Here is a 21,361-nt window from a genome sequence, read left to right on the forward strand (position 1 = left end):
CCTGTCCCCCCACCAATACATCTCCCCAACATGCTCCCCTACCCAGCCCGTCCTCCATAGGCCCGATTTACATATGTAATTCATTTCTTGGTCGTCTGGTTGCTGGGGTTGGGGTTGGCTGGGGGGCGAGTGACGTGCGGTATCCGTTCCACCCCCACCCCAGGCCTGGCTGGGGACGTGCTTGACTGCAAGTTTAAATGAAGTGTGGGGGATCCTGGGGCCACGTGGGGCTCTGGCCCGGCCCTCTTGCCTCCCCCCTGTTCCCTCCTACACTCTCCCCTGGTCGCCCCTTACCCTCTCCCAGGTCTCTTTCCCTCCCCACGTTCCCTTCACTTCCCCCTCAGCCTAACCTCCCCACGTCCTGTCATCCTTCTGCCCAAATAATTTTCCTGTCGTCTGCCTCCTTCCCTCCCCACCCCAGAGAAACGCCAATATTCCCTCCACCTTCCCTCCTCTCGCTCCACCTTCCCTCCTCTCGCTTCCATCTTTTATGTCTATCTCTCTATCTATCTATCTGTCCGTCATCCATCCTATCATTTCCAACTACTCTTGTCTAAAGCTTCCTGCAAATTTCTCCAAATATCCCATCCTCTTCTTTCCCTTTAATTCCCTGATGTAATCTTTCCTCATCCCTCACAGGTCCATCAAGGCCTCCCCATCTTCCCATCTCTCCACAGCCCAGACCCTTTACCATCCATCACTACCAGGTACAGGATTTCACTAAAGAGTTAAGCCGTCATATCTCGCTTCATATTGATCTATACCACAAAACTCAGACTCAGTAAAGAATAATGTTCGATTCTTTAACATTTCTTGTATATACTTTTCACCCAACGATTGATTTCTCCTTCCTTTTAGCCTACCCTCTAATCTTACCAGCGTGACGTCATCTGTTGTACTCCAACTAGTGTTGAAAACATTCACAGCGTCACACTAGGGCAGAGCTCCCACCGCGTCACACTAGGGCAGAGCTCCCACAGTAGTCACACTAGCATGAAGTCATCCATATCTCTCTCCAGTGTGCAACAATCTGCTGTGTAGGTTCAGTGTTGTGAACTAATCCGTAGTAGCTTGATTAGTGTGAAGCCATCAATACTAGTTTCACTAGTATGAAACCATCTACAACATTTCCTCAAGTGTGAAAGTCTTCACAAGTGTGAGGCCATCCACAAGTGTCTCCCTTGTGTTGTACTATCTAACAGCTGTCTTACTGGAAGTCTCACCAGTGTGAAGCCACCTACAGCTGTCCTACCGAGTGTTTCCCTTGTGTATGTCCGTCTACATCTACCCTGTCTGCTGCTACACAAGTGTGAAGTAATCTACAGCGATCATATTGGCTGCCTAATCAGTGTGAAGTCATCTACACTATCCTGCTGATTGTCTCACCAGGATGCGTCCGTTTACAGCTGCCTTACCAGCTGTCTCACGAAAGTGTAGCCTTCAACAGCTGCTCATCAGTGTGAGGCTATTTACAGGTGCCTCACCAGTGATTAAGCAAGCACCTGTTGCTATTTTGTTGTTTACATCACCAGTGTGAAGCCACTTACATCTGTAATACCAGTGTGAGGCAATATGCAGCTGTTCTACCACCTGCATCACCAGTATAAAACCATCTACATCTGCTCCACCTGCCGTCTCGCCAGAGGAAAGCTGTTTACAAACATCTCTCACGTATGTGAAGCCAATCGGAACCGTCTTGGCCTCGTACACAAGCATCAGGCAATAATGGTATGGCTGGAGTCCTAACATGATGCTCTGGAGATACACATGTTATGTTGATCTGGTTATGATACCAACATATAGACGTGAGAATCATTCTGATATCTGGAATATACCTCAAGTATGATGATGCACTATAACCCAGCATCTTGAAGCTGTTATCCTCCCAGTATGACCCCGTGGTTCAGTCACTCATTGTTTATCTTAGTTTCGTAATAAGAGGGTACGAGAGTAGCAGTAGTTCACGGATGTGATACACCTTCAGCATGACAAAGGAAATACACCTCAGCAGGTTGTTATGGTCATACTCGTAGGATGAGTGTGTGGGAAGAATCCCTGGCTGAGGTTGTCGTTAAAGTCGTGCCGTGGAAGCGTATAGGACTAACCTTTCTTAAGGTAGTTGTCATAACCCCGGCAGCAGAGGTTTGCTGTACCCAGGGGTTATACTCCGAGTATATTTGCGTATACTACTAGGATATGTATGGGGTGGTCGTGTTCCAACCTCTCTTAGCTAATATGATAGTTGGGGTTCTCTCCATCCCTGCCCCCCGTGCGCGCCTTGTAAGCAGCCGCGTGCCGCGCCCTGACAGTGTGGGCGTGGGAGGCGCGCCCCATTTCCTACCAGCAACGCAGACATGATATCGTCGGGATCAGTCAAGTGGTGTGTGTTGGTCGGCTGGCCCGGCAGCTTCTTAACCCTGACGTATGACTCCAAGACCAGAGGCACCGTAAGGCCGAGACTCCCACTGGGTCTTGCCAGGGTAGTGGGCCAAGTGTCAGGATGGTTGATGTGCCCCTTGCCGGGTTGACGGGGGGGTTGCAGGCCACGGCTCAGACCACATCAAGCAGAGCACAACGGAGGTAACGGAGCCTCCCCTACCCCGTCAACGGCCCACACAGATCCCACGATTGTCCATGATAACCGACTGGCATCCTGCCCCCTCCTGCCACCACCTCTAGCCTCCTGCCACCACCTCTAGCCTCCTGACACCACCTCTAGCCTCCTGACACCACCTCTAGCCTCCTGACACCACCTCTAGCCTCCTGACACCACCTCTAGCTTCCTGACACCACCTCTAGCTTCCTGACACCATCTCTAGCCTTCTGACTTCACCTCTAGCCTTCTGATACCACTTTTAGCCTCCTGCCACCACCTTCAGCCTCCTGACACCACCTTTAGCCTCCTGACACCACCTCTAGCCTCCTGACACAACCTTTAGCCTCTTGACACCACCTCTAACTTCTTGATACCACCTTTAGCTTCCTGCCACCACCTTTAGCCTCCTGACACCACCTCTAGCCTCCTGACACCACTTTTAGCCTCCTGCCACCACCTCTAGCCTCCTGACACCACATTTAGCCTCCTAACACCACCTCTTATCTCCTGACACCAACTTTAGCCTCCTGCCACCACCTATAGCCCCCTGACACCACATCCACTCTCCTGACATCACCACCTGCGACCTACCACCCCTCATAACCCACGCATCTATCACCTCCTGCCACCACCTCCCACCATCTGTCACCACCTACCCTCCGCCTTGCTTCTGTATCGTCAGAGCTGGACTGGTGACCCGGTCAACCACGTACGTACACAAGTCACAGCAAATGTCCCTGCGGGCCCTGCGTCCCCCTAGCGGCCATATTACATACTAACCTCAACAAACTGGGTCGGTGCGCGGGCGGGCAGGCGGGTCCACGTCTGGATTTAAATATATAATGGTTGTGGGATCTGCGTGATACGATCACCTCGTTACTCACCTCTCATGCCCTCGTTAAACTAAGTGGTGGTCCACAGGGTGTTCTGCTGGGCTGGTCATGAGTCATAATGGTTCAGTCATTGGTCGAGATTCATAATGGTTCAGTCACTGGTCGGGAGTTGAAGCTACACTGGATTTCACACAGTCGCAGACCACAGGACTCCAACGAGGCTGTTTGATGCAGTGGAAGGGATCAGAAACTCATGGATCAGTGTGGTGCGAGTAGGAGGACATACAGGTGTGTGAAAGAAAGAAACCTGTCAACTTTTCACATGGCTAAGGAGACGCAGGTGGTAGTCGTCTGCTGCAGGACTTCAGGTGAGTAGTTTTCAGAGGTTCTGTAAAGTTGCTAAACAACATGTCCCAGGGACTCCTCCACTAACACCCCCCCGCCCACCTTCCCTCATCGCCACCAACCACGTAACTATCATAGAAGAATTCATATCCAATAAACAGGACGCTCCCTCAAATATGCTCTGTTCTCCACACACTCACAACACACCAGTGCAAAGTGATATCGCTATATCCAAACTACATCTGTGGAACTTTACAAAAATGATGATACAGACATTATCGCCGGTCTGCAAGATGATAATGATAGTACTGTGTCATCTGTGGCTGGTGAAAATAATGATGTATCATTACCGATAAGTGAAACTAAATTCCTCCTCATGATTAATTTTTTAAAAACGTCGTATTTACGTTATGTAAATCTCCCGCCCTTCTCTGTCTCTGGTCTTGTTGACCATTGATCACGTAAAACGTTCTTAATTATTCTCAAGTGTCATTGGCGTAGTGGTAGAATCTTCGCTTCATACTCTACAGTTCATGGTTTCGAATCTCTCAAAAATGCACAAAAACGAACATACGTTTTTTGAAGTTCACAAATCTTATGGTTTGGTTACAGAACAAATTACAACCATCAGTTATGGTTTACTGGGTACATCTTCATCGTCCTCGGAGCCTTAATGAAATTCTATGTTATGTGACGAATGTTGTACAGAAAAAACCTCCGCTCAGACTTTTCATCAGCATGTAAACATTAACCGGCCAGACTAACGGTCCTGTAGTGTGGGGTTATGATGCCGGCTTCCGGCTGGCTCTCGTTACCAGGTTATCATTAATATGATAACGAGTAACGCCTGAGTGAATTGCCTCGCATGGATTAACAAGCCTAATGTAGTTTCTTTAAGTCTTCTGTTTAGATATGACGTGTGATTAGATGCAACACAACGATCAACACACAACCACTAGACCACCAGTCATCGCTCCACCCATGACCTATGATCATGTCATACAACAGCACGAAATAACAACATTCAGCATGTCACCTGTCATTATCATAACTAAATATGTTGTTGATAAATGATAATTATGTTACTTATCTTTTGCCGGACGACCCTGGAAGCCATCAACTCAGTCAGGAAACTCTCGCGATGGTAACCACTGCGTTAATCATCCAGTAACCAGACACGAGTTGTATGAAGGCTAGGTGTTCACTTTAGATCGCAGAGTTTAATCAGTTTTCTCACCAATGGCAGCCATTACTAATCGTTCCCACTTTTCTATATACTACTCACTAGGCACAATATATTCCAGTATATCCACTGAATTGTTCACTATTCACTGCCTCACATGAAGGTGGATGTTACACGCAATGTTCACACTGTCTCAAACCAGTTATGTGATCGAACATGAATCAATCAATTGATCAATGTGTCAGCAATATATCATTGTCTCAACGGAAACAGATCTAATTTTCTCCACTGTTCCTAATATAATTCCATGTTTTCCTGAAAAGTAAGTCACCAGCATGGTCATTTCCCCGCCATGTAACGACTTGTTCAGGTCACAACATATCGTCACTCACGGCACAACACAACTGGTGAGAGAGACAGTATCGTTCTTGATCACACACGTCTTCCTACTGGCCTCACACACGGCCTGGCCACAACTGATAATGTTTACCTTCACCCGGGAGCTGGGCGGGCTCACCATCATAACGAGCAGTTTAACAATCGTATCGGTAGTTTCATTGCGTCATGTCAACAAGTTCGGCAACGACTCAGTCAATAGTCGGGTATCATGGTGGCTCTGTCATCGTCTGGTGGCACAGCCCGTGACAGTATGGTGGCACGGCCCGTGACAGTATGGTGGCACAGCCCGTGACAGTATGGTGGCACGGCCCGTGACAGTATGGTGGCACAGCCCGTGACAGTATGGTGGCACGGCCCGTGACAGTATGGTGGCACAGCCCGTGACAGTATGGTGGCACGGCCCGTGACAGTATGGTGGCACAGCCCGTGACAGTATGGTGGCACAGCCCGTGACAGTATGGTGGCACAGCCCGTGACAGTATGGTGGCACAGCCCGTGACAGTATGGTGGCACAGCCCGTGACAGTATGGTGGCACAGCCCGTGACAGTATGGTGGCACAGCCCGTGACAGTATGGTGGCACGGCCCGTGACAGTATGGTGGCACGGCCCGTGACAGTATGGTGGCACGGCCCGTGACAGTATGGTGGCACAGCCCGTGACAGTATGGTGGCACAGCCCGTGACAGTATGGTGGCACGGCCCGTGACAGTATGGTGGCACGGCCCGTGACAGTATGGAGTCACGGCCCGTGACAGTATGGTGGCACGGCCCGTGACAGTATGGTGGCACAGCCCGTGACAGTATGGTGGCACAGCCCGTGACAGTATGGTGGCACGGCCCGTGACAGTATGGTGGCACGGCCCGTGACAGTATGGTGGCACGGCCCGTGACAGCATGGTGGCACGGCCCGTGACAGTATGGTGGCACAGCCCGTGACAGTATGGTGGCACAGCCCGTGACAGTATGGTGGCACAGCCCGTGACAGTATGGAGTCACGGCCCGTGACAGTATGGAGTCACAGCCCGTGACAGTATGGTGGCACAGCCCGTGACAGTATGGAGTCACGGCCCGTGACAGTATGGTGGCACAGCCCGTGACAGTATGGTGGCACAGCCCGTGACAGTATGGTGGCACAGCCCGTGACAGTATGGAGTCACGGCCCGTGACAGTATGGTGGCACAGCCCGTGACAGTATTGTGGCACAGCCCGTGACAGTATGGAGTCACGGCCCGTGACAGTATGGTGGCACAGCCCGTGACAGTATGGTGGCACAGCCCGTGACAGTATGGTGGCACGGCCCGTGACAGATGGGGTCACGGCCCGTGACAGTATGGTGGCACAGCCCGTGACAGTATGGGGTCACGTCCCGTGACAGATGGGGGTGTGGTGTCGCCCACTCCAGCAACCCGACAATCCTCATACCATGTAACCCACGTACCACCCCTGATACCATCTAACCCACGTACCACCCCTGATACCATCTAACCCACGTACCACCCCTGATACCATCTAACCCACGTACCACCCCTGATACCATCTAACCCACGTACCACCCCTGATACCATCTAACCCACGTACCACCCCTGATACCATCTAACCCACGTACCACCCCTGATACCATCTAACCCACGTACCACCCCTGATACCATCTAACCCACGTACCACCCCTGATACCATCTAACCCACGTACCACCCCTGATACCATCTAACCCACGTACCACCCCTGATACCATCTAACCCACGTACCACCCCTGATACCATCTAACCCACGTACCACCCCTGATACCATCTAACCCACGTACCACCCCTGATACCATCTAACCCACGTACCACCCCTGATACCATCTAACCCACGTACCACCCCTGATACCATCTAACCCACGTACCACCCTGGTACCATCTAACCCACGTACCACCCCTGATACCATCTAACCCACGTACCACCCCTGATACCATCTAACCCACGTACCACACCTGATACCATCTAACCCACGTACCACCCTGATACCATCTAACCCACGTACCACCCTGGTACCATCTAACCCACGTACCACCCCTGATACCATCTAACCCACGTACCACCCCTGATACCATCTAACCCACGTACCACCCTGATACCATCTAACCCACGTACCACCCCTGATACCATCTAACCCACGTACCACCCTGGTACCATCTAACCCATGTAACATGTTGTGTGGTGTTCTGGTTGTGGTATCATCAATCTAGTTGTGTTTATCATAGTGGTTGTGGTGGTGCTGTGTATGTGGTGCACTTTTCCTCTGCTGCTGTGTTACTGCGTTGCTGTGTTGCTGTGTTACTGTTACTGTGTTAGCACATAAGACATGCAATGACTCGCGTCATTCTCCCGGGTTATTACAGTACAGTAGAGAGACAGAACAAGACATCATCACGTGGTAACGGTGCTGGTATGAGGACATACCTGGCCATGCGCGTCAGGATCCGCCAAGAGACGATGGAAAACTAATGTATTATGACGTCAGAATGATTGATGATGAACTGTGGTCCGTAACGACGTCATGATCATGTAGAAGCAATGGTGGCGAAATTCAGTAATGTTTTTGATGATATTATCGGGGAGAGATTGTTGGCCTGAACAACAGGCAGAGGTGCGTAGACCTAAAACATTCTCGGGGAAAGTGACTGTCCTTGACCTAATTTCCCTTCACCTAGTTTACTATGGTTGTTAAAGAAAGGCTTTAGGATATACAGTATGGGATCTAACCCTAAAAACTTGTACATGGTATCAGTCACCTCTGGGAAAGCAGTAGCTGATGAATAAACAAATAAACAGATGTTGCCGGCGTAAACAAACCATGGCTGACTCACGAGTTGACAGCAAATATATTGTTACGACAGAGCTGGATCCGGCCAGCGAGCATCTTGTTTAGTATCTGGTGCGGCCCGCGGGCCATCCCTGTGTTTTGGGTGGTGTGGCCTTCAGATCATCTCTGTGTTTGAGCTGGTGTGGCCCACGGATCATAACTGTGTTTGAGTTGGTGTGGCCCGCGGGCCATCTCTGTGTTTGAGCTGGTGTGGCCCGCGAGCCATCTCTGTGTTTGAGTTGGAGTGGCCGCGGTCCATCTATGTGTTTGAGCTGGTGTGGCCCGCGGGTCATCTCTGTGTTTGAGTTGGAGTGGCCGCGGGCCATCTCTGTGTTTGAGTTGGTGTGGCTGCGGGCCATCTCCGTGTTTGAGTTGGTGTGGCGCGCGGGCCATCTCTGTGTTTGAGCTGGAGTGGCCGCGGGCCATCTCTGTGTTTGAGATGGTGTGGCCCGCGGGCCATCTCTGTGTTTGAGTTGGTGTGGCGCGCGGGCCATCTCTGTGTTTGAGTTGGTGTGGCCCGCGGGCTATCTCTGTATTTGAGTTGGTGTGGCCCGCGGGCCATCTCTGTGTTTGAGTTGGTGTGGCGCGCGGGCCATCTCTGTGTTTGAGTTGGTGTGGCCCGCGGGCTATCTCTGTATTTGAGTTGGTGTGGCCCGCGGGCCATCTCTGTGTTTGAGCTGGTGTGGCCCGCGGGCCATCTCTGTGTTTGAGCTGGTGTGGCCCGCGGGCCATCCCTGTTTTAAGACAAGATTGAACTAAGTGTTGTGCTGGTGCAGACACCGTTGTGACCATCTGTCGTGTCCAGCTCCTCCAGCAGGTAAACCGGTTTGCAAGATGTTGTTGTGTTTACGTCATCGACTGATAAAGACAATGACCTCTGTCTGTGACACTTGACCTATGGTCAACCACCAACATACGAACACATCAAAAACAATTCATTCCAAACTTTTGCTTTGATATGTTTTTTTTTCTTTATTATTCATAAGTTGACTTGCCTTGTTGTAAGAGAGGCAAGCCGGGCTAGAGTTAATGACCTCTACGATGGTTCACATGAAAAGGTTATTTTGGCAAATCATATATATATTTACATCAGTGTTTACAACGCAAGAGACATGAAAATGTCGACACGTAAATGATGCATATAAAGGAAGACATTCTTGGATGTGGCAATTGTTAGTTATTTAGGAACAACTTGATTGATTATGGAATCTTGAGTTGATCAGATGACAATACCTAAAGAAATGGTACAGTAGCCCTCACCGGGGCTCCGGTCACGGACAGAAGCCCTCACCGGGGCTCCGGTCACGGACGGTAGACCTCACCGGGGCTCCGGTCACGGAAACAAAACCTTGCTTCAGCCAGACTTTAAATGGTAAACAAAAGAAGGAAGAAGGAAGATCATCTGAGAGTAACTCAGGCACTGGATGACCTGCTGTATGATAAAGGTCTGGTCACAGGTCAGAGCTGCTGGAGAAGGACGTGAGTAGGCAATCAAAAATCACCACCGTATCTGCTGCCAGTCTGTTCCACTCGGCTGCTACGTGACCCTGATGAAGTGTTCCACTCGGCTGCTGCGTGACCCTGATGAAGTGTTCCACTCGGCTGCTACGTGACCCTGATGAAGTGTTCCACCCGGCTGCTACGTGACCCTGATGAAGTGTTCCACCCGGCTGCTACGTGACCCTGATGAAGTGTTTCAAATGCCTGCTTCATGACCGTGATGAAGTGTTCCACCCGGCTGCTACGTGACCCTGATGAAGCGTTCCACCCGGCTGCTACGTGACCCTGATGAAGTGTTCCATCCGGCTGCTACGTGACCCTGATGAAGTGTTCCACTCGGCTGCTACGTGACCCTGATGAAGTGTTCCACCCGGCTGCTACGTGACCCTGATGAAGTGTTCCACCCGGCTGCTACGTGCCCTGATGAAGTGTTCCACCTGCCTGCCACGTGACCCAGATGAAGTGTTTCCGTTCCCTCTGGCCAACACGTCACGTTCTCTGAGTAACGAAGCTTCAGCTGGGCAACGTCCGACATAATCAGGCAGGAATCTGAGCGAGGTGTGGCGGGCCACGCGTCGTGTTACTCATTTGTTTGGCATCGCGCGCCGGACGGGCCTGAGGAGGCACTGGCTCTCCCAGGATGGTCAGGGATCCAGCTGGCCCCACCAATCATACGGACGAATATCAGGGCAGAGAAAAAAGGAAGATGGGTCATAGTGTACTGGCACATTATCTGAACGTACTGGAATATAAAATCACAACAACAGACGAATGTTTTCTTCATAGTTTCGTGAACTTGCAGAAGCGAAAAAACTTTGAATTTTTCCCAGGGAAAAGGACGGAGACAATAACTTTTGTACCAGAGGATGACACACGATGTTTGACACGGGTAATGACCCTCAACAAATCCACATTAGATCGTGTACACACAAGGTCGAGTCTTATATTTACGTCAGATTAATCGAGCTAAATGTAGCAGCATGTAAGTAAGCTGGCACTGTGTTGGACGAGCTGTGTTAGATGAGGGACAGTAATGGTTAAAGTATTCGGCTGGGCGTATGTGTCATACACACACACACACACACACACACACAGACACAGACACACAAACACACACACACACAAACACACACACACACACACACACACACACATACACATACACACACACACACACAAGAACAAAATGATTACCACATCACTACATGACAAAAATCTAGAGTTCCTAAAATGTGTACCTATGTTAAAAACAAAACCTTTAACCGCAGGTTGATGTGCTATGTCCATTAGTTGCTATATCATATATCTTATATCTTATAGTATAAGAGGAAGCATAGGAAGGTAGATGGGCTAGTTGAACGTTTATCATATATCATTCCTACTTATAGATATTTTGTTAAGTTCTGACTATAGTTTATTGTGATGTTACTACTATATAATAACATGATCCTAACGATCCAGTATGTTTCTAAACAATGCTAAAAGCCTCACAATCATTAATATCAAAGTAACATTAAGTATAAATCTATCATCGACAAAAGATTCACAGAACCAAAATTTCCTTCTTCAATATCCCATCAGGGTAAAAGGAAACATGAATATGTTTCAGAGAAAATCTCAAAAACCCAAAATATTTTCCTCGAGTCAGAAAACCTGGGTCGTGTTGGGCCGTCCCAGGAACCTGACCTGAGCCACTAGAGACAATTTTCCGCCTTGTGAGGTCTCTTCTCTGGTATGCAAATTAGTAGACAAATGTGAGGAAACTTGTGGAGCCTCATACATGAGGTGGAGCCTCATGCATGAGGTGAAAAGTGAGGACAGGAGTTTGTGGGTGCTGCGAAGCAAGGCAGTGAGGAGGCAAGTGTGAGGTGTGAGGACGCTGCAGAGGCCAGATACGTGAGGGTAGTGTGAGGTCATCATTGTGAGGTCAACAGTGTGAGGGGTATTGTGAGGTCATCAGTGAGAGGATAGTGTGAGGTCAACGGTGTGAGGGTAGTGTGAGGTCAACAGTGTGAGGATAGTGTGAGGTCAACGGTGTGAGGGGTATTGTGAGGTCATCAGTGTGAGGGTAGTGTGAGGTCAACGGTGTGAGGGTAGTGTGAGGTCAACAGTGTGAGTGTGAGTGTCAGGAAATGTAAGGTTAGTTTGAGACCAGTGGAGTGTGAGGATAAGGCTTTATGAAAAAAGAACTGTGGAAAAACTGAAGACAAATAAATATATATTGAATGAGATTTACGTCAACAAAGAGAGAGAGAGAGAGAGAGAGAGAGAGAGAGAGAGAGAGAGAGAGAGAGAGAGAGAGAGAGAGAGAGAGAGAGTTGGGAGTCGTAACTGCCCAGGTCGACAGTGGTGATGGTGTCCGCTACAATGCTCTCGAAACTGCTATTTTTAAGAGAGATTTTGAGCTGACCATGACGGCTGTCTCTCTCATCTTGTCTCACACACTTTACTCTCTCTCTCTCTCTCTCTCTCTCTCTCTCTCTTTTATCTCTTGCACCACACTGTGTTGTCTCACACCGCACTCACTATATCATCTCAGAAGTACTGAGTCTCTTCATATCTCAGGTCACATCATGTGTAGTCTCTTATATCACAGTCTCTACTGGTCTTCACATGTGTCTTTCTGTCCGTCTGTGCGCTCAAAATATCGTACAGTATACATATTTTCCCAACATCACAAACCTATACATTTTTTCGTATAAAAATGTAATGTTTTTCGTAACAGTGGAAGACCTGTCCGCTGTACGTCACAGTGTACGTAACATCAGCTTGTAACACATCCTTCGTTACGCAGGATTTTCTTTTATTTTTCGTGCAACAGTTTTAGTGCAAGACTTAACGCGGCTACGCTAAGCTGTATGGTTGTTACATGGTGTATCCTAGTGGTGGATTGCTTGTTCCAAAGCTTATCTGAAGCGCTAGAGTAGGTCCTTATTTGTCGAGGCGTTACCACGAGAGCAGGGTAAGCTTGGCGTCATACCGCCGCTGTGGAGGCAGACACAGCATCAGCTGCGGTTCTGGCGTCAAATATAGTCTGTGTTAATCCCTGGAGTAAGCCACAGGGAAACCCAAACCCCCGCGGGAGGGTTCCCCGACAGGAGGGGCCCCTGGCAGGAGAACCTCTTGCGACAGGTCCTTGACGCCCCTGGGGACGCCGTCTGTACCCAGGCCTCCCCCAGGAGGCCGTCTGCACTCAGGTTTCCCCCAGGAGGTAACTGTACCCAAGCTTCTACAGGGAGGTCCTCTGTACCCAGGTCTCCCCCAGGAAACCATCTTCATCTAGGCCTCCCCCAGGAGGTCGTCTACACCCGGGCCTCCCCAGTAAGGCCGTTTCCGACCCTGGCTTCTCACAGGAGGTCTAAAACGAGCCTTCGGCCTAAGGGATTGTGAGGGAAGCCTGGCTGTGCACCGGCCTTTGGCTATGGTCCAGGCTTCCCTGTGAGGTACAGTGTTCGCTTCAGAGAAACATGAAGGTCACAGATGAAGGATACATGATGGCTGTGGAGAGTGACAAAGAAAATATAGATACAAGTTGATGACAGAGAACATAAAATGTACAAACACACACACACACACACACACACACACACACACACACACACACACACACACACACACACACATGTATACATACCTCGTCAAAAAAGGAATGTAATGATTTCTACAACATAATTTTTGATACGTAACAAAGTTGTATAAAGATCTACATCGTGATGGCAACATCATCTTCCAGACACATTACAATAAAGATGACAAATGTGTGCAACACACAACTTTATTTCAAAATATTTATCAAAAAGCAAGGAAATTAATGAGACGTGAAAATGTTATATAAAAAAAGATGAAATAATTGGACAGACTAATCATAATAAATGTCTTCTCTAAGACATAAAAGTTGAAGCTGACAAACGTTTCTCGTTTTCTTCTTGCGTCATCCATGACACAAGTTTATCAGGAATTTATTACTTCTGTTCAGGAAAAAGAAACACCAGGTTGATATTGCACTGTTTCACTCAGCCAACACTTGTACATGTTGACGTGTGGTGTGTGGAGTGGAGACTTCAGTGTGTCCAGGAGGACATGTTCAGGACCAGAGTTGCGACACTGAGGCGGCGGTAGGCTGACCCCGGTGTCAGGGAGCGTGCAGGTCACAGCCAGGCTCTGGTGTGAGTGAGGACTTGGTCAGTTGTGTAGGAGGTAAGGGTCTAGTGCACGTCTGGTACACCTGGTAGTGAGTGGGTCGTGTCATGAGTGATCAGTTCCTGATATGTGTGACAGTGACACCCCGGAGCCTCATGATACCCACCTCATGATGAGGGAACACACAAAATGTCCTCATAACAGTAGAACATTGACCTTACATCATGATAGCTAGTGACCGCTACATCCAGTACCCGTACACTGACCAGCGGGGATATACAGATGATTTACCGCCAATACCTGAAGGTAGATTATGATGGATGTCTGGCTGGCTGGTGAGTACTGTGGCTGCGGAAGATCAACTCAGAATACTTGTGAGGCAATACGTGACTGACGTGAATCCGTGGATGTTGAGCAGTGAGGAGGACGAGATGAGAGCCCAGGAAGGAAGAGGGACGTCGCCAGGAGCTGCAGAGTCCTAAGGAAGGGTTTACCACTCCTGTAACTGGACACTCGACCAAACCGGTCATGGATTCCATAGTTCATTGCCAGGATGGTCAGGTGGGCCCCAGATTCCTGCCCCAAGTGTCGTGCTCGCTGATCCTCGTGTCTCGACCCCAGAGAGAGAGAGAGAGAGAGAGAGAGAGAGAGAGAGAGAGAGAGTCATTGACTTTTACCTGTGATCTTTACATATCGATGTTTTTGCTTTTAATGGATGTTAGATGTTATCTCTTCAGCCAGTCATCATCGCACGCTGACTGAGGACAGATCTCAGCAGAGTAACTGAGTACAAATCTAAATCAAAACAAAATACGTTTATCACGAAGCATTAGTCAAAACTCCACTACCTGACCATCGATAGAAGTTTATCATTGAAAAAAAAGTCTGAGGAACAATTGAGTGTAACAATGATCTACCATAACGTCTAGTTATACTGAGAGGTTATTGGTGTCAGAAGTTATACTCACGAGTCAACACCTGTGAGTTAGAAGGTCTTTTCATGAGTCAACATCTGAGACTGCTGAGAACTCACACTTCAGCATCAGTGAAACAGATGAACAAATCTTGCGTTACTTAACGACTACAGGATAGTGGGGTGCGTGAGGTGAGTGGTGGGGTGTGGAAACTCGCATCCTCTTATGTGTAACGGGAGGGGAAAGAGCAGTGAACAATGGCGAGATAAATCATCCAGGAAAGGTAAACAGAGTGTGGGGGGGGGGGGTTAAGGTAGCCAGGGGGGGGGGGTTGGGTGGGTGGTCAGCGGCTGCAGGGGTGAGGGGGAGGCTGGAACATGCCTGGGGCAGCTGATCGTCCTCGTAAAACTCATTCAGGACGAACCGCTGCTCCTTTTATAGCTGAGGTCTGTATAACAGCAGCAGCTGGTCCAGTCATCGGTCCAGGGGCACCAGCAGCAGCAGCAGCTGGTCCAGTCATCGGTCCAGAGGTACCAACAGCAGCAGCAGCTGGTCCAGTCAGCATGGCGGCCCGGGCCACACCTGCTCGGCCCGCGGGCCGCTCAGGGAGATCAGGATCATAAAGAGACCCGTGGCATGTGTTTACCATCCTGGGTGAGGGACACCGCAGGATATCATGAATGAACCACAGATCCCTGAATGGTGTCCTTCTGGCCCCGGCCTCTGACCCAGGGGGGGATGTGCACGTGACCTCAGGTTAACTAGCACAGCCGAGGTCACGTGCTGTCTGAGTTACACTTAACGTAGGTATACAACACGAGTGAAAAGTCACCTTGAGCGAGGTTGTACTATCGTTGTGGATGATACAACGTAGAATCTCGTTAAAAAAAAATGTTCAGAAAAGTCTATCCCATCCCTGCTACTGGGCGTAGCGCAGTCTCGATGCAAAATGAGTTACTGGAAGAATACTGCTGTGGTAACACCAGGGTGATGATGAATGAGTTACTGGAAGAATACTGCTGTGGTAACACCAGGGTGATGATAAATAAGTTACTGGAAGACTGCTGCTGTGGTAACATGAGGGTGATGATAAATAATGATATGTAAACATAGATAAGATCAGGAGAGTTGAGTGATATATGTGCTCGTCCTCCAACTTTAATGTTTATAATTAGAATTTTGTTTTAAGTTTCCTGTAACTGTTTGGTCACTGTTGACTGTGTCTGTCTCATCTGCCCCGTAGACCCAGCCAGCCAGCCAGCCAGTCAGTCAGCCAGCCAATCAGCCAGCCAGCCAGCCAGTCAGCCAGCCAACCAGCCAGTCAGTTAGCCAGTCAACCAGCCAACCAGCCAGTCAGCCACCCAGCCAGTCAGTCAGCCAGTCAGCCATCCAGCCAGTCAGTCAGCCAGTCAGGCAGCCAGTCAGGCAGCCAGCAGGTGAGTGCTTTACCCTCATAGTGAGATTTCCCTTCCAGTCTCTGGTCTCCTTCCCCAGATTTTCCAGATTCCAGTATTCAGCAGCTGGTGGCCATCAGGCCATGGGTTAGGGACCTGCTCATTCCAGCCGGCCTTCCTGGAGTTTTTACCCTCGTCTGGACGACATTACCATCGGAAAGTAATTTCCTGTGAAATTCATTGGCTTGTTGTAAATTCACATAACTTGGGAATATTGTGGAGGCAAATGGCGGGCGGCGCTCTGAGAACTGCGTAGCTCAGCTAAATATAGACATTATTAGTGATCTATAAAATACAACACAAGCTATAAACATCTCACAGAACAGAACATCTTCATCCATCTAGCGAGAGGGTGCATTCCGCTCCACTAAACTGGGCGACTTAGATCCTCCGATCACCTTAGTTAATTTCGTGTGTCTGAACCCGCCCACCCCCACGATTCTGAGGATCAAGTGTATATTGACCAACACCCAACCTCCTTCGAATAAACGAAGACCCGCATTAACTGGAGGCATAATTAAAAAGGTTAAGCCTCACACTGAATATTCATCCTGGCAATTGCAACTGCTTATAATCGCAAATCAAGCGACGGGGGGACACTATTAAACTTTTTTGCCTTCCCCAAACTGGTTGTGGCCAGGACAACGCGACCTCAGCTCCTGACATTCTCTCGGGACTCCCCCCCCCCCCCCCTACTCCCTCCCTCCATAGCCAGGACGCGACCCGGAGTTATCACTGTGTATTCCCGCCAAATTGCTACACTCGTGTAGCGGTGAGGCCTTTACATAGAACGGAGGGTCTGATACACAGTTTCCTACATATATTTCCGATGCCCTACCATAGTATGAGCGTCCGGCACAACACAGAACTACCTGCTTCTTCCAGCATTTTCGGACCTTAAAGTTGGGTACACAACATTATACCACACAGGTACAGCCGGCCAATAGAGCCAAGGCCTGTTAACAATGGTCCCATCAGCTGACTGTGTCTCACCATCAGCTGACTGTGTCTCACCATCAGCTAACTGTCTCTCACCATCACCTGACTGTGTCTCACCATCAGCTAACTGTGTCTCACCATCAGCTGACGATGCCTCGCCATTTGCTGACAGCACACAAACATCAGCTAACGGTACCTCACTATTAGCTGACGGTGTCCACTCATCAAGCGTTGGTGAGCCTCCAACAGCTGACGGTTCGCCTACTTGGCGGTGTTGGGAAAAGTTTTGATACAACAAAAGGATTCGTACTGAGCAGGAACCTAGTGTGTCCTCAGCTCACACCACCGAGGAGTCTCCAGTGTCCTCAGCTCACACCACTGAGGAGTCCCCAGTGTCCGCATCTCACACCACCGAGGAGTCTCCAGTGTCCTCAGCTCACACCACTGAGGAGTCTCCAGTGACCTCAGCTCACACCACCGAGGAGTCTCCAGTGTCCTCAGCTCACACCACTGAGGAGTCTCCAGTGTCCTCAGCTCACACCACTGAGGAGTCTCCAGTGTCCTCAGCTCACACCACTGAGGAGTCTCCAGTGTCCTCAGCTCACACCACTGAGGAGTCCTCAGTGTCTCTGCTTGTGTTTTGTCTCGACCAAAGCAGAATGGCACTGGCTCTACCACGACACATGTCAAATGTCTTTAGAGGGACGGATGTGCACCGGTTATACAAGGATAGATGTGCAGTGGCTCTAGAAGGATAGATGTGCACTGTCTCTAGAAGGATAGATGTGCACCGGTTCTACAAGGATAGATGTGCACTGGTTCTACAAGGATAGATGTGCACTGGCTCTACAATGATAGATGTGCACTGGTTCTACAAGGATAGATGTGCACTGGCTCTACAAGGATAGATGTGCGCTGGTTCTACAAGGATAGATGTGCATTGGTTCTACAAGGATAGATGTGCACTGGGTCTACAAGGATAGATGTGCACTGGGTCTACGAGGGCAGCTATGTGCTGGATCAGAATTCCCATATCGTGAACACTAATTTTCTTGCAAGTGAGATAATAATTAGCTTTGTCATGTGAACTAGAATTATCTCCACAGGAATAATTACAGCTGAAAGAGACGTTAATCATTCCCGTACTGTCGTCTGAATGAAAGGGTCAATACATTAGAATTCATTCACTCGTTTACCAAGTTGATTTTGTGTCAGAAAGTCAGATTAATTGTCAGGATGGAAGAGAGGTGGATTTTCCTCTCTCTCTCTCTCTCTCTCTCTCTCTCTCTCTCTCTCTCTCTCTCTCTCTCTCTCTCTCTCTCTCTCTCTCTCTCCCTCCCTCCCTCCTCGCGTCGTTAGTGTCAACATAACAACACAGTTGTGCTCTGAGGCGGCGGGGGTTTACCTCCCATCTCAACCATGATGTCTGTCAACACTCACTTTGCTCACCATGTCTCACTCTCTCTCCCTGGCGCCGCTATCCATACCGCGTATGTCCTCTCCACGACAGACAGACAGACAGACAGACAGACAAACAGACAGGTATAATAACAGGAGCAAACATCTTCCCTTGATATCATTGAGGCCAGACAACATGGCCCCGTGACCTCTGACCTGCACGTCCGAGGTCACAAGTTGTGACCTCATGTTGAGCCACCATCAGGGTAGACAGCTATCACGGCCTTGCTCAAATGCGTCTGCTGTTATGGTCGTAAATCCCATTTGAGGAACCGTATTTCATGCTCTATGTTTGACACTCGCAGTTTATGACGATTGTCAGAGACAATTAGGGATGAAGAGAGAGAGACGCGTCTCGAACCAGATGCCGAGACGGCCCTTGCCAGGCAGGGAGTCCAATCAGAGGTACTAAATACCCAGCTAAATGGCCCTTAGGGTAGGGGGAGAGAAGGTCTTAATTACCCTCTTTATTCTTAGAGATGCGCGTTACGTCCTTTAACCTCATAACAGATGAAGCCAAAGTGTTTTGATGTCAGGGATAATGAGCCTTAACGTCCGGACCCGTAAGGATTATTCTCGGTCTGGTGTCTAGAAGGAAATGACCCATCCGAACTGCTCCCATATGTCGGAAGTAAGTGATAGTGTCGAGAAGATTATAATGATAAAAAATGTTTGAAGGAATCATATATGTGCTTTCATTCATGGGGACTGGTGTACCGCTGGGAGGGTACAGGTACACTGGGATAGTACCACAGGGGGGTGTACTGGTACGACGGTACACTGTGGAGTGTACCACTACATTCATTAAAATTCGCCAGACTGAAGGACCAGATGTAGGTCATGAACCACAAATACCACACTGGCTTAACGTAAAGTATACTGTTGATGTGAGGCAAGAGTTGGGGGATTTTAGGCGTTCAAGAAAGTACGAGTTAATAACTTCGAAGATTTTGTGGACAACAGAAGTGAGAACGATAAGGCAACGGGGAGAACGGTCTCCTTTCTTAGGGATGGGAGGCACCAAGGCATGCCTCCAGGAAGTCTAGATTTACAGAGAGACGAAATAGGCGAGCAAGGGTCGTGGTTGGCTTAGATACAAACTCGCCGACGTCATGAGGAGGCATGTCATCCAGAGCATACGTCGTGCCTACGTGTAGATGAAAGGCAATCCGAAAGACCTCGTCCGAGAAACATATAAACGAAGCCAAAGGTTCGGTCGGATAACAAGGATAACGATAGACCAGTTGTGGAATCATCCGGAGTAGAATTAGAGGAAAGAATTATGTTACAGAAGTTGCTGGGGATATTTCTGAGGAGGTAAAAGATTCAGCAGTTGAAGAGGGAGTCAGATCTGCACATATCTCCTCATACAAGCACACATGACTTTCAGAATAACCGCTGTGCTTTAACTCCAAGCAGAAACGATGAAAAAGAGAGATTTAGGAGAAAGGAAGATTTTCATGATACGATACACAGTGTGACAGCATCAGGACGAGAACAATCAAATCATGATTGTGAAGGTAAAGGTTCAGTAGAGGAAGGGACGTAGACTCCATCCCAGCCAAGATAACATGTGGTATAAGGTGAGCACAACTAGAGGCATCCTGGCAAGCGAGGCAGAACTGGTCTCAGGGGAAGTCAGCATAAAAGATGCGCGACAAATTTTACAGTTGCAAAACGGTACAGATAACCGAGACAAATGTAGGAATTAGGTGTACATCAGGCGGGTCGAGGAGAGCCAAGTAATCCCCAGGAGGCTGGAGGAGGGACGCACAGACCCTGGGAGGCTAGAGGAGGGCCAGGTAGACCCCAGACGGCCAGAAAAGGGTCAGGTAGACCCTGAGAAGTCAGAAGAAGGCCAGGTAGACCTTGGGAGGCCGGAGGATGGCCAAACAGAGCCTGAGAGGTCAGAGGAGAGCCAATTGGGCCTGGGAAGCCAGAGGAGGGCCAAGCAGACCCTGGGAGGCCAGAGGAGGGCCAAGCAGACCCTGGGAGGCCAGAGGAGGGCCAAGCAGACCCTGGGAGGCCAGAGGACGACCAAACGGACCGCTGGCACCCTGGCCAGCCACAACAACATCTCCACACAGTCAGACAAACTAATCCTACCACACAATTTACCTTTTGGTTCAAATTCTTCGACTAATTTATATCTCACACTTGTTGCTATTGATTAGCTGAAAGTAGTTTGCCACTATTGTAATTAATGGGGAGTCGAACAGGTGGTCAGGGAGGCATGAACGTGCCACGCATGTATTATAGTAGGGCTGTCTCTACCACACAATTGTAAAACAGAAAAACCTGTCTGTAACACACCTCTATAGAACAACAGGACACGTTTGTACCACACGCTTGTAGAACAGCAGAGCCTGTACTACACATCAGCAGTGCAGAAGAGCCTGTCTGTACCTCACTTCAGTAGACCAGAAGAGCCTGTCTGTACCACACACCTGCAGAATTACAGGGCCTGTTTCTGTGCCACACACCTGCAGGACATAACTTCTCTTTGCACCACATCAACACAAAACAACAGAACATCATCAGAGCTCTATGTCTGACGTCAACAACACAAACATCAACCAAACCATCAACCTTGGACTGTGGAGAACTTTCCTTCCATGGTTGCTGGCTGCCTCAGTGAGCGTCGTCAGGTTGCAGGCTTCCCAGGGGCCATCTTTAACTTTACCTCACCTGTGGCTCTCCACAGGGAACGACTTGGTACGTCTCTGTTGCCTCAGTCTTAATCCCTGTCTGTGT

The 21,361-nt window shown here is 49.2% G+C and overlaps 1 protein-coding gene across 1 annotated transcript in view; it reads left to right on the forward strand.

Annotated features, from left to right (window-relative positions):
• The first annotated feature begins 3,782 nt into the window (after positions 1-3,782).
• The window catches only part of LOC139762731 (uncharacterized), a 52,629-nt gene continuing 35,050 nt past the window's right edge, over positions 3,783-21,361 (forward strand). The window contains exons 1-2 of the transcript XR_011715816.1: positions 3,783-3,797; positions 16,000-16,192. The gene's annotated coding sequence lies outside the window, so the exon portion shown is untranslated. The remainder of the gene's footprint in view (positions 3,798-15,999; positions 16,193-21,361) is intronic.

This window comes from Panulirus ornatus, chromosome 44, assembly GCF_036320965.1.
Source record: "Panulirus ornatus isolate Po-2019 chromosome 44, ASM3632096v1, whole genome shotgun sequence".
Lineage (NCBI taxonomy): Eukaryota > Metazoa > Arthropoda > Malacostraca > Decapoda > Palinuridae > Panulirus > Panulirus ornatus.